The 10,550-nt window shown below is 32.5% G+C and overlaps 1 protein-coding gene across 2 annotated transcripts in view; it reads right to left on the bottom strand.

The window, feature by feature from the left end:
* The window catches only part of LOC106692545 (Ca(2+)/calmodulin-responsive adenylate cyclase), a 378,170-nt gene that overhangs the window by 315,481 nt on the left and 52,139 nt on the right, over positions 1-10,550 (bottom strand). Inside the window, exon 1 of one of the 2 annotated variants that reach the window (XM_024360585.2) lies at positions 8,223-8,334. The exons of the other annotated variant lie outside the window; for it this stretch is intronic. The gene's annotated coding sequence lies outside the window, so the exon portion shown is untranslated. Of the gene's footprint in view, positions 1-8,222; positions 8,335-10,550 lie in introns of those variants that run through there. 2 annotated transcript variants of the gene reach the window in all.

The following is a 10,550-nucleotide window of genomic DNA, read 5'->3' as shown; positions in this document are numbered from 1 at the left end:
CTGTTTTCTCTAAGTACATTTTTTTGTACATATTTTAACAATTTCTTTAAAATATTATTCATATAATATATAAAAAATACATATTTATGTAACTTTTTTTAAGTTATAAAATTATTAATTAATTAGTAATTTATATTGTTGAATAATACATAATTTATAAATACATATTTTTTTTAATATTTGACAATTTTTTAGCACATACAAATCCTATCCCTACTTTACCTTAAATAAATTTTTGATAATTTAAAAAAAAGCACGCATAGGGTATGCATACAGTGTTATGAGTGTTGTAAAATGAAATGAAACAAATAAAATTTTCTAACAAAAGAAGATATAAGGAAGTAATTATTATAAACTGAACAAAACATAAGAGAGGTTTTCTTTAGAAGAAAATAATAAAATATTTTATGGTCCATAATAAATAAATAACGTCTGCTGGATGAGAACAATATTATCAATCTGACCTTAAGTTGAGGAAGAAGGCTGTATAGATAATATACGTAGGATGAGTTATTTCATCCCTATTTTTTATTACTTTAATAACTATGTATAATTACTATTCAAAATTGATGAGTCTGCCAAGTATAGTTTAGGAGAATAAAAAAATGGCGGCTGTTTCAAAACGTTAAAAATAATTAATTTTTCATTCAGAGCTCAATATCTTTAAAACTACCAACAACACTAGAAAATATAAAATAACATAATTTAAAGAAGAGTAAATTTGCCCATATAGAGCTATTTAAGTTCAATAGTTCCCGAGATATAACTTTTTAAATAGCAAAATTTCATTAAAAAATCTCAATCTATATCTCAAAATCTATTAGACGTACAGATGTCTATTAACACTCAAATTAAAACTAGTTTAATGAGTTATAAAGTAGTTTATGACGTTTATTTTCGTAGGAGTTGCAGTTTTCATGAAATTTGCTAAAATAAATTGATTTATTGATTTGAATGTAAAATTAATATTTTGTTAACGTTTTTAAACAACCATTTTGTATTTCCCCTACCTATACTTGGCAGACTCCTCAATTTTTACGAGTAATTACATATGTATACTTAGATTTCATTAAATTAATCTAAAATTGGGGTAAAATAACTTTCTTTCATATCCCCGGCTGTTGTACTATACGAGGCCTCAAAGTCTATTCACTTTTCAAACAAACTGCTCGTCGATTCCGACTATTACAGCACTTACTAGACAAACGGTCTAAACTTACACCACATTACAAAAGACTGATCTACATGACTGTTGTAAGGCCTATCTGGACATACGAAGTTGAGATATGAAGCTCCACTATTCGAAGGTTTATTTATGAAGGCCTCACGTATCCAATCCTTACAATCCAAAATCCTTAATGCTCCTTACTTTGCCACAAATCAAGTCATCCATCAGTACCTCAATGTCCCATATGCTGCCGAATTGGCCAGAACCAGATACCATCCCTTCCATGATAAACTTCCCAACACCCAAACCAACTAATCTCTAACATAGCTTCTCCTTCATTACCTAATAATCCTCCTAGGCATCTGAAAAGAAGATGGTCTCGAGATCTTCTCCTCTAGAAATATTTTTGGAGTTCTATCAATGGGTAGATTCTCCACATGTTTCTATTATGTCATTACACCATTTACACCAAATTTACTTGATGTATATATATGTATACAGTTGTAAATAACTATAAATAGATAATTAAAAAAAATATTTAAACTTATGACGTTGCAGTCATTAACAGAAGCGCTACTAATGCCTTATTACAAACAGTAATAAAAATGATAAAGGCCTAGCGAACCCGAAGGTTCAATGCCGATACAACAAATCTTCAGCTTTGACCCAATTCTCCCATCTACGTTCTGGCTAACCTCTCGGACGTTCACCCGCCGGTTCAGTGTTAATATTTTAGAGATCCTTTCGTTAAGTCTTAGCTACAACCTAACCCGCTCATCTTACTGACCACAATGCTATAAACTGAATTATATTTACTGAATGGAGTTTTCAATTCAGCATGGAATTTTCTAATATAAAAAAATTAATAAATAAAATGTTTACGTGCGTAAAAAATTACTGTAAAAATTAATAAATGATACCTCTTTTATTTTATATGAATACTTTTTTTTTTTAGTTTGTTTTTACAGAAATGTAGAATAGTTGACAAGTAATTTATAGAAAGAAAATATATTCTATAAGGATGTATCCCAAAGCATTTTATATTTATCAAATAAAAACTTTTATACATATATATAAAATACCATACATTCATTAATTAATGCCCGTCAGTTAAACAACTAATAACAAAACTTTCTTCTAATATTGAAATTTGAACTAATCAGTAACTAATTTAAAATGGAACAATCTTAAAAATTAAAAATGAAACTTAGCTGCTCCCTAAAGAAAAAGGAAACGAGAAATATCTTTTAATATTTAAAAGTGGGGGATTAAAAATGAAGGATTAACTTGGGGCACTTTTTCCTTCTGGCAGCTGGATTCAAGAATTTATAAATCTTTGATTAATTTCTTCCTTAAACGTTTCAAGATTGTTGGAACTTCTTTTCTTCAATTACTTAGTTGTTATTTTGAATGGTTGTTTTGCTTCCTAGATATTTTTTATTTAATCTTAAAATAAAATTTTATTTTTTATTTAATGATTTATTTATTGTTATTTACAATCGTATACAAATATATACAAGTAAATTTGCTGTAGGTGACATAGTGACATGATGCAAACATGTAGAGAATCTACCGACTGATAGAACTCCAATAACATTTCTAGAGGAGAAGATCTCAAGGCAATCTTCTTTTCAGAATCCTAGGAGGATTGTTAGGTAATGAAGGAGAAGCCACGTTAGAAACAAGTGGATTTGGAAGGTTGAGAAGTTTATCATGGAAGGAATGGTGCCTGGTTCTGGCCAAATCGGCTACATATGGAACATTGAGGTCCTGAAGGATAACTTGATTTTGGACTGTAAGGATTGGATTCGGGATGAATTCGATGGTTTAGTGGAGCCCCAAAGCTCAACTCCGTATGTCCAGATAGGCCTTATATTAGTAATGTAGATTGGTCTTTTGTAAGGGTTTGGCAATTTAGACCGTTTGTCTAGTAAATGTTGTAGTATTCGAAATCGACGAGCAGTTTCATGTCTTTTTAGTCTTGTATGAGGATTACATATCAGTCGTTTGTCCAGATGTAGTCCTAAGTAACGGATCTGTACGACAGGAATAAGAGGGGTATGATTAAAGGATATTGTAGGGGAAGAGGTCATGAGTTTACGGCGAAGGGTAAATGTGATTTGGTGGGATTTATTGGAATTTATTTTAATCCTCCAGTTTTGGCACCATTCTTCAAGGGTGGGATGTGGGATTGGAGGGTTTGGGATACAATGTAAGGATCATTGTTCACTCACAATCGACATGTGGCATCGGCATACATGGTGTTCGGATGGGTTGGGATGTCAGCTGTGAAAACTGTATAAAGGATAGGACCAAGGATACTACCCTGAGGTACACCAGCAGACTGACGGAATAAGGATGAATAAGCGCTGTTGTGATTTATTTGAAATAATCTGTCGAAGAGATAAGAACGGATAATGAGGAAGTATGTAGGAGGTAGGAATTTACGGATCTTGTATAGCAGTCCTGGGTGCCAGACTCGATCCAAAGCCTGAAAGACTACCGAGCAGTACATTCCGCACTCCAATGAAGACGAGACATCAACCACACGATGGCATTGCTGGATAGTGGAGTGGGATGTTCAGAATCCAAACTGGTGATCTGGGATTAAAAATAAAATAAAAATAGTATCTGTCATTGATAATGTATCTTCCATGTTCTGTAAAAAGGTCGAATACAAAAAGGAAAAATAATATTAAAGGTTTGATAATAATAATAGGTTTGATGCCGATACCGCTCACTAATCGTTCCCAACTTATATCTGTCAATCCAGTTTTTATATGATACTTGCATATAAAATTTTGGCCGAACAACTATAAATCAATTAATTTTAGCAAATATAATGAAAACGCTTCTAATAGTACTTGAGCCGTTTTTCATTATTTCACCCCAATTTTTTATTACATTTTAATGAAAACTATGTATAATTACGAGTAAAAATTGATGAGTCTGCCAAGTATAGGTAGGGCGAATAAAAAATTGCGGGTGTTTCAAAGCGTTAAAAAAAAACTAATTTTTCATTCGGAGCTCTATATCTTAAAAATTAGGAACAACACAAGAAAACCTAAGAGAACACGATTTAAAGAAGAGTAAATTTGATAAAATATGAACCCTAATAGACATATTTACGTTAAATAGTTTTCGAGATGTAGCTTTTTTAAAAGCATCATTTGATAAAAAATGTCCTGATTTTATGCTACAATTATCACTACTCATAATTATTTAAAAATTATAAATAAATGTTTCTTAGTTTTTAATTGTAGTAATATAACAATACAAGTAGAACGTTGAACACACGAAAGAAGTGTGTCATGGCCAGATCCATTCTTCGAGAGGCTGCCAAGACACAAGAGTTCTTCACACTCCTTGAGATACCCCTGCCTGGAATCGCTATCAAGGACACGATTTGCAAAAGAGTATGTCAAAGAGGTTCTTAAGACAACATGTTCGATACTATCCTTATTCTTGAATAAAAATTTACGACAACGAAAAAATAACAGTTAGATCAATCTTTTTTTCAAAGTATTTTATTTATTTTTTTATGTCAACAATGGGACATTTTTTAAAAATTTATTTATTTACCGCCATTTGCCTAGTACGTAAAATAAAAAATAAAAATGTAAAAACAAGTTTAGAAAAAAACAACAAAACAAAATAATTAAGAAAATAATAAAATCTTAAGAAGCTATAAAAGTAAAGAAAAACAGAAAGACTATCTACAAAAAAAAGCTCGTAGCATAAGTTTTAAATGTACATAGATAATAAAATAAAACTATTTAAATTCAACTAAGTAAAAATGCAATCTATAAAAATGTTTGAGGGTAGAAATTTACAAATATAGAAAATAAATAAAAAAACTACACGGTCAATAAATTACAGATAATCGACATATTTTGTAATTTTATTAATCTTAAAAAGGTACAAAAGTAAAGAAAAACCGAAAGACAATTATCTACAAAAAAATCTTTTAGTATAAGTTTTAAATGTAAATAGATAATAAAATAAAACTATTTAAATTCAACTAAGTAACAATCCAATCTATAAAGATGTTTGTGTATAGAAATTTAGAAATATAAAAAATAAATAAATAACTACATGGTCAATAAATTACAGATAATCGACATATTTTGTAATTAATAAAATTACAAAACAACTTGAAATTTCTCTGTTAACCAATAAGAAATTTAAAAAATAAATCAATAAAAAATAATGAAATATTCCTATGGTTACTCATCTATATGGGAGCTCCATGGTACGTCTGTAACAGAACATTTCACAGACTTACACATACCTACAGTATATGACAACATTAAAATATCATACAAGACATTTCACGACAAACTCAACCACCACACCAATATGCTAGTACAAGATATAGCTATCATGAACGAGTCTTACAATATGTACCGAAGACTAAAGGAGCTGGATGAGGGATCTTCTTAGCTGACTAATGAAATAAATTAAAGTCATCAGTAGGTACCAATAGGTAACAGTCTCTATCATGCCATTTTTTTATTGTAAATTTTCAAGATGTCACATTGGCTAGTTGTCTTCAGATGACAGTTGTGAATTAAAAAATAAAAACAATTAAATCTATTATCTTCGGTTGCGCATGCGCAGAACAATTTTCCAGGATAGATTAATAAAAACGACTCATTCCATATATTAAATTCCCAATCTTGAAAAACTGACCCCTCTACTTGGCAGACGTTTTCTTATTGCCAACGCTTGCATGACTAACTCATGACACAAGCCATACAACATTGTATTAAGGAAAGGCGAGAGCAAAACACTGGCGTTATGATACTCTTATAAATAGCAGTCTGAGAGGGCCTGACTCAGTGAGGAATGATTTCACCATGACCGCGCACAAATCTATCCAGTGTTCTTTCCTACTAATTAGTCTCGGGCCATCGAGGGAGTGTTAGGAACCTACGCATATCCGCCATCTTTCTTTTTGTTATTGACTTTACTGGTGTATATATATATATTTTTTTTAATATTTATTTATTGCTATTTATAACTGTACATTATAATACATTTAGTAAATCTGATCTAAGTTAAATTGGAGTGTTACGGGCGTGTAGAGAAACTACCCATTGGTAGCACTCTAATGACATTTCACATTAGCTGATTTCGTGGCCATCTTCTTTTCAGGAGCCTCGGAGGATTGTCAGGAAAGGAAGATGATGCAAGGTTAGAAACTAGGGGAGTTTGAGTGGTTAGAGAGTTTATAATGGAAGAAGTGATATCTGGTTCGGGTTAGATCGGTTACATAGGGAACATTAAAGTCTCTATGTATGATTTTATTTGTGACAAAGTAAGGAGCATTGCGGATTTTACGAAGAATTTTGGATTGTAAGGATTGAATACGAGAGGAATTCGAAGGTTTAGTGGAGCCCCAAAGCTCAACTCCATACGTCCAGATTGGACAGTCATTTAGATCAGTCTTTTGTAATGAATTGGAAGAGTAGACCGTTTGTCAGTTTTCCATCTTTTCAGTCTTGTGTGAGGATTCCAGGTTAATCATTTGTCCAAATGTAGTCCAAGATAGCGGATCTGTTCGACAGGTGTAAGAGTAACATCATTGAATGAAACTGTAGGGCAGTCAGTAGGTTTACGACGAACAGTAAAGGTGATTTGATGGGATTTGTTGGAATTTATCTTAATCCTCCTTACGACAACTACAATTACGACACCATTCTTCGTGAACTGTGAAATGGGATTGGAGATTTTGGGATACAATTAATGGAGTATTATTAACAGTGAGCACACATGTGTCATCGGCATACGTGGTGAGGATAGTGTTAGGATTGGTTGAATGTCAGCTGTATAGACGGTGTACAGGATGGGACCAAGGATACTACCTTGAGGAACACCAGCGGACTGAGAATAGAAGGATGGATAGGAACCATTATGGTTTACTTAGAATAATCTATCAATGAGAAAGGAACGCATAATGAGAAATTATGTATGATGTAGGAAGTTACGGAGTTTGTAAAGCAGACTCGATCAAAGCCTGTTCTACATCGAAAAAGACAGCGCAGTACATTCCGCGCTCCAAAGAAGACAAGACTACGTCCACCACACGATGACATTGCTGGATAGTGGAGTGGGATGCTCAGAATCCTTACTGGTGATCAGGGATTATATGATTGGAATCCAGGATGGGGTATAGGCGTTTCAAAATGAGTTTTTAAAGGATTTTACTCATGATGGTGTATAATATATATAAATATCATAAAGCTGTTTATTATTAATTATTATATACAATTTACCACAAGACCATAATCGATATATGGTACATTATAAGATGTAAATACCTTTTGTTACTAAATGCATTTACATTTCCTTTTTCTTAGTTTTTTTTGCATACTTGAAGTTTTTAAACAGTAGGAAAATTTAAAAAATCAACAAATAAATAAAATAATAAAGTAATGAAATATTAATTATAAAGGATGAAGAAATGAAAAAATAATACACTTAGTTAAAAAATAATATATATATAAAGTAAAAAAATAATATATACAACTTTAGTATTTGAAGATTTTTCTAATGATACGTGTTTGATCAGTTTGTAGGTGTACGTATAAGTTAAAAGAGTTGTCCATTTCTAGAGTTGGGTACATGTCCGACGGAGCCCATGGATCAATAATCACTATGTTTTGATTAATAGAAATAGCTTGGAGTAAATAAAAAAAATTCCGATCTGAAATTCGAATTATTTTAACTTTGGAACTCAAATCCTCAATCCTTCATTGCCATATATTCCTCACCAATTCGAAAAAAAAATATCCAAACTAACTAATTTATTATACATATAAATTGTTGACTGTATAATTTCAAATTATGGTAAAGATGGTCAGGGTTGCAGTCAAAAGAGAAGAGTCACTAAAGCTATAAATCAATTTGAACAACCCTGAAGAAGCTTTACAATGTGGAGCGAAGTGTCGGAAAATACATAGTTATCCATAATAGTTATATTTTTGTTTCTCTTCTGACCGCAACCCTGACCATCTATCTTATCCATAACTAATTTATTCCTTTCACTTACCAATTAAATCTATACCGCTATATTTCTTGAAGGGTCAGGTGTGGAGTACTAGACCAACGGTTGTGCAAGCAGGTGATTTGGTCGAATTTTTCCCCAGTTAAGGATACCCACTTAATGAGGAACACGGAGGGTTTCCGAAACCATAGGATTAACTCACAGTAGCATAATAGGAGTATTCATGATGTTGTTTTAAATGTAAAATGTTTACCATGTTAAATGTTATAAGTATAAGATTGTGAGCAGCCTTATTTGAAGTCATGTTAAATGCATGAGAACTCCTAGCGGATTTTTTGAGCAACTCGTTTTATAACGTTTCTTTCCAAAACTTCGTGTTATTGCTTACTTCTAACTTTTTATTAAACTAATTTATTACGACATGCTTAAAGTGGAAGCTTTGTGAAAGTTTCTGAGTGCCTTGTTCTATCTTCTAACTGGAGAGGAAGAGAATCAAGATGAGCTAATTATCAACTGTCATTACATTATTATTATTATTGTAATCCATTGCATTATCAGTTAAAAGAACATCCAAAACAATACTAACACGATCAAAACACAAAATACGAGCAAGTAACCTAATTCAACAAAAAAATGGTGATGAGCTCATCTGGTCTGTTGCGTGACGTCATTTTTAAGTTAACAGACCCTCAACCATGTTATATGTTATAAGAAGGAATTAATCCTCCATTTAACATGAGTTTCTTTCTTTTAACATGTTAAACTAAAGATCATGAATAATCTTCTATCACTGCCGAATTCAAACACGTGTCCTTGGAGTTATTAGCACATTGCCTTACCACCGAGCCACGCCACTCCCCTAGATAGTCTTATATAATAAAAAATATATTTAAAAAACAAACAACTGAGAAGATGAATGAAGGAGTCTTAATTGGTATCAATAAAAAACAAGAAACCAAACAATGAAGACAATTAGTGAAGTTGGACAGACAAAAAAAAGTAATTTACCGAGAGTGAGCTAAGTGAAAATATAAAAAAGAAAGCCGTCTCTAAACATTCCCACGGTTAGGAATTTCTCAAGCAATGCGACTTATCTTTACACTTTCAAGAGGGAAAATTAATTTCTTTCATTGTGTACTACCTTTCACTTCCACGAGATTATTAAATCAATTCGAGTGTAAACTGGGCCAGGAGGCTCAATATCACAACCTCTTTAATGAGAGTACTTGTTCCCGTCAAGTGTGATGATTAATTTGAAATAGTCTCAGTATTTAATTTAATTACATTTGTTTATATTTGAATTGTTTTATTTATAAGTTCAGTTTATGTTTAGAAGAAACAGATGTATATATAGTTTTATTAGAAGAAGATAGTCCGGGTAGCGGTCAATAAAGATTTAAAAAATAGTAACAAAAAACCTCAATAGCTTAGGACTAAACCAAGATATCTCAAAAACCCTTGGAGACGATGATAAAGCAATAGAATTGGTGTTTCAGTTTTAAAAATCACAACATTCAATGGAAGAAAAAAAATTCAATTAAACGAATATGAGCTAAATTAAATAAAATATAAATGGCGTTGATGACTAATGAAATTCAGCGCCACTAAAAAAAACTAATCCACCTAGTTCGACTCACAATGAACACGGCGGAATGTAAAGTAATAATCCAGGGAGAGTCGTTGGCCTGCCTTCTGTACCACGTACCACTTACAGAGACGCGCGAATACAGTTGAGTGGGATATTTAGCAAGCCAATACAAATCTTAGGATATGCAGACGATATTGATATCATCGGGAGATCACTTCGCGGTGAGAAGAAGACTTTTCTGGGTTTCTAACTGACAATGGGACTTTCTATAAATGAGAGCAAAACCAAGCATATGGTTGCAGGCATAAATGCACTACTTCCACAGTTCTCGATACGTGACTACACAAACGAAACGAAATTCACCACGCACAGTACTACCTATACGCAGACGATCTCCAAATCTATCTGTCCTTCCATCCCTCCGAAATGCTTGAGGACATCCAAAAGATACAGGAAGATATTGACAGCATTAATGCATGGGCGTCTAACAATGATTTGAAGCTGAATGCCAAAAAAACCAAAACCATTCTTATCGGTTCCAAGCGCCTCCTATCTACTATCCTCTACTCTTCCTTAACAACCAACCGATTCACTTCTATCCTACAATAAAAAACCTTGGTGTCACCTTTGATCAACACCTCTCCTGGAATAACTATATTTCCCAAATCACACGCAAACCCATAACTGTACTCAAACAATTCCGTAATTCCATTCCTCAGAACACTCGTCAGCTCCTAGTATCCTCTCTCGTCTTCCCCTACTTCGACTACGGATCCTTGGTGTAT

This window comes from Halyomorpha halys, unplaced genomic scaffold (assembly GCF_000696795.3).
Source record: "Halyomorpha halys isolate HHAL.00 unplaced genomic scaffold, Hhal_1.1 Scaffold60.1, whole genome shotgun sequence".
NCBI lineage: Eukaryota > Metazoa > Arthropoda > Insecta > Hemiptera > Pentatomidae > Halyomorpha > Halyomorpha halys.
This window is presented reverse-complemented; position numbering and strand designations above follow the sequence as displayed.